Genomic DNA, 4,676 nt, shown 5'->3' on the forward strand with positions numbered 1-4,676 from the left:
ATGTTAAGTCTGAAATGCTAATTAGTCATCCTCATGAAGCTGTCAAATAGGCCCTTGGAAAATGAGCCAGGGAGATGTAAGGAGTCACTCAAAAAAGGAGTCTGGAATGGAAGTATTTTAGAGACATCAGAATATAAATTTTAATTGATAAATTGATAAAATTTTAAAATGTAAAAACAGGTAAAATTCATTAATTTTCTTTTTTAAATTGTTTCAGGTTAATTTTGAGGGTACAAAAAATTAGGTTATGATGTTGGCCTTTGTTAGGTCCAGTCCCTGTTATAATTATGTCCTGCCCCCAAGAGGTGTGCCATACACCCTAACATTGTGTCCACTAAGCGGAAGCACATCCACACCCCCTCCTCCCTTCTCCCTCATTCCCCTGTCTCCCGACCTTGAACTGATTTGAGTTCTTATGTCGGCATATTAGATTGTTTACTAGCTTCATATTAGTATTGAGTACATTGGATTCTTGCCTTTCCATTCTTGTGATAATTTACTAAGAAGAATATGTTACAACTCTGTCTAGGTTAGTACAAAAGATTAAAGTCTCCATGTTTTTTATGGGTGAGTAGTATTCCAGGGTGTACATATACCATGGTTTGTTCATCAATTCCCAAGTTGGTGGATATTCAGGCTATTTCCACATATTGGTGATTGTAAATTGAGCTGAGATAAACAGTCTAGTGCAAATGTCCTTATGATAAAATGTCTTTTTTTCTTCTAGCAATGGGATTATAGCAGTGGTTCTCAACTTGTGGGTTGCAACCCCTTTGTAACAATGAAAATACATCCTGCATATCAGATATTTACATTACGATTCATAACGGTAGCAAAATTAGTTATGAAGTAGCAACGAAAATAATTTTATGGGGGTCACCATAACATGAGGAACTGTATTATAAGGTCATGGCATTAGGAGGCATTAGGAAGGTTGAGAACCACTGGATTACAGGATCAAATGAGAGGTCTCATTTGAGTTCTTTGAAGATTCTCCATACTTCTTTCCAAAAATGTTGCATTAGTTGAAACCAATTTTAATATATTTCATTTAACACAATATGTGCAAAATATTTCAATGAGTAATCAGTATTACAATTAACAAGATATCTTGGGGTGGAGGCAAGATGGTGGACTTCAGCCAGCTTTCTACAGAGGCTCCTGTCCAGAAGGCGACTTAAAGGACAGAAATTTAGCAAGGGAGCTGATGGTTTGGAGCTGAGCCAAGAGAGAAGATTGAAGAACACACTTCAACCTTCCTGAGGCAAGCTGCAACCCCAAAAATACAATCAAAAGGTACAAAATCCACCACCATGCCGACGGGAGTCCCCTCCCCCACAAGAAAGATTTGTAGTTTACTCCATACAAACAAGTAAGCAGAGTTCAAACATCCTCTCACTCTATCCTACTGGAGAAACCCCCTAAAAACTGGACCTCCTACCCCTGCTGGCATGCCATTCCTGTCAGGCATAAAACTGTAAAACTATATAAAACTGTATATATTCCCTACCTGCAAATCTGAACTCCCAGGATTCCCCCCACTCTCACCCTGAGGTCTGGAGGTTTGTCACCCATGGAGTCCAGATTCTTGGGCATTTCCTTGAGAGGAGTGGAGGGGGAAAGGGCTGGTGCTGGTCTGTGCTGACTCTGTGGCATGGGACTGAGGAGAGGACGGTTAGCTCAGAGGAAACTATACAGGAGCTGTGGTATCCTGAGCTGTGGGAAACACTCATATCCCTTAGGCCATTACAGATAGGCACACCCTGTCTCTCTGGGCAACCAGAGGTTCTGGATAGCAGCCACTGGCAGAACAAACTTAGGAAGTTCTGTAAGTGAAGAGACCATATTAGCACCTAGCCCTCAGTGGAATATAGCTGAGACAAAGGCAGTGGGTGGGCAGAGCCTGGAATTGACACCTGAATATAAACTAATTGATTCCTGCCCAGGGCTGAGTTTCTTATCAGCTCTAGCAACCTCTGACTTGCAGAGGAATTTAGCGGGGACAGAAACAAATTATGTAGTGGCTATGTCCTGTTCCACAGCAACATCAAACAGGCGTGGGGCTGGAACTGAGTGAACTGCCACAGCCTATATTAAAAACACTCAAGGTCCCCGTGCTGGACTCAGATCTCCTGGTGACTTAGGCAGTCGTAAACCCCGGGAGCACTTGCTCACTGGAGTGAACTGGGTCACAGCTGTGTAGGATTACCAGTGACTAGGTACAAGGTGGGAAGGAGGCATCAACCTTCCCAGACTAATTCATTTTCTGGGTGGGTCCTTTTGCCCTCACGGAGCACTGGAGCAAGGTATATCTGAGCTGCCAGCAGATTCCTCTTATCTAGCTGCCAGAAATATTTGAACTCTCCCACATGAGACTGGTGCTGACTGGTGCTGACTGGGACAACCAATTTGGACCCCTTGAACTGGGCAAATCACCCAAGGACTATCCAAAGTGTCACCCTGGGTGTATGGTTGGAGGGAAGGTTTGATTTTCCTTGCCCAATTGTTGTTTGGGGTGCGGGGCGACTTAATTGCTGGTATTTCTCCACAGCTGAGACTTCAACCAAGAGTAACTGATTCACTAGGGTAGGATAGAGACCAGCTGAAAATAAGACAGAGCCACTTAGCCCCACCACACCAAGCAGGTCCCCAGTCTCTCAGGCCTATGGGTCCTTGACAAAGCTCAAGGGGAAAAGCCAAATGGGGTAAAATAATCATGGGGTGGAATCAGCAGAAAAGCTCTGGTTATATGAATAAACAGAGTAGATCAACCCCCACCCCCAAGAAAGAATGTGGCAGACGAAACTGAAGATCCCCTTTATAAAGAGATGGCTGTGATGTCAGAAATCGAATTCAGAATTTGGATTGCAAACAAGATTAATAGAATAGAGGCAAAGATAGAATTAGAAATTCAAGGAGCATTCCAAAAGTTCACTCAAGAATTCAATGAATTCAAAGACAAAACAACCAAAGACTTTGAAACATTGAGGCAAGAGATTGCAGCCCTCCAAGATCTGAAAAATATGGTAGAATCCCTTGGTAACAGAATGCAGCAGGCAGAAGAAATGATCTCAGACATAGAAGACAAAGCTTCTAAACGTGCCCAAGTGTCCAAAGAGGAACAGAAATGGAAAGCAAAAATGGATCATTCTCTCAGAGAGCTATGGGATAATTTGAAGAAAACTAATATTTTCCTTATAGGAATTCCTGAAGGTGACAAAGTTGCTTCACCAAACACAGAGGCTCTTCTTTATGAAATTATGAAAGAGAACTTTTCAGATATGCCAAGAGATCCTGAAATTCAGGTAGCAGACAGCTTCAGAACCCCAGCATGACTCAACCTGAATAAGACATCCCCCAGGCACATCATAATTAACTTCACTAAAGTTAATATGAAAGATAAAATCCTGAAAGCAGCTAGATGTAAGAAAACCATAACTTACAAGGGGAAAAAATATTAGAAGGACTGCAGATCTCTCTGCTGAAACCTTTCAGGCCGGAAGAGGATGCTAATTGACATTTAATCTCCTAAAACAAAATAATGTTCAACCCAGGATCCTGTATCCAGCTAAACTGAGTTTCATTTATGATGGAGAAATTAAATACTTTAATGACATTCATATGTTGAAGACATTTGCCATAACTAAACCAGCTCTCCAGGATATTCTCAGACCTATTCTCCATAATGACCAGTGCAATCCTCCACCACAAAAGTGAATTAACTCAGAAACTATTGATCAAATTCGTGAAAGGATTAAAAATGTCCACTGGACTTTTGAACAACTCAATACCTAAAATTTTACCAGGCTTATCAATAATTTCAATCAATGTGAATGGCTTAAATTGTCCTCTAAAGAGGCACAGATTGGCTGATTGGATACAGAATCTCAGACCAGACATTTGCTGTATACAATAATCTCATCTTACCTTAAAAGGTAAATATAGACTCAGGGTAAAGGGATGGTCATCTATATTCCAGGCTAATGGAAAGCAGAAAAAAAGCAGGTGTTGCAATTTTATTCGCAGATACAATAGGTTTTAAATCAACAAAAGTAAGCAAGGATAAAGATGGCCATGTTATATTTGTTAAGGGCAATATTCAATATGATGAGATCTCAATTATCAATATCTATGCACCCAACCAGAATGTACCTCAATTTATAAAAGAGACTCTAACTGGCATGAGTAACTTGATCTCTCTCAGCTTCATCATACTCGGAGATTTTAACACTCCTTTAGCAGTGTTGCATAGATCCTCCAATAAGAAGCTTAGCAAAGAAATCTTAGATTTAAATTTAACTATTCAACTTTTGGATTTAACAGACATCTACAAAACAGTTCATCCTAACAAAACTGAATACACGTTTTTCTCATCAGTCCATGGAACATACTCCAAAATCAATCACATCTTAGTCACAAGTCTAACCTCAGCAAATTTAAAAGAATAGAAATTATTCCATGCATCTTCTCAGACCATCATGGAATAAAAGTTGAACTCAGTTACAACAGGAATCTGCAGACTCATACAAAAACATGGAAGCTAAATAACCTTATGCTGAATGATAGATGGGACAGAGATGAGATCAAGAAGGAAATTACCAAATTTTTAGAACAAAATGACAATGAAGACATGAGTTGTCAGAACCTCTGGGATACTGCAAAGGCAGTCCTAAGAG

This window comes from Otolemur garnettii, unplaced genomic scaffold, assembly GCF_000181295.1.
Source record: "Otolemur garnettii isolate 467f Iridium unplaced genomic scaffold, OtoGar3 scaffold00076, whole genome shotgun sequence".
Classification (NCBI taxonomy): domain Eukaryota; kingdom Metazoa; phylum Chordata; class Mammalia; order Primates; family Galagidae; genus Otolemur; species Otolemur garnettii.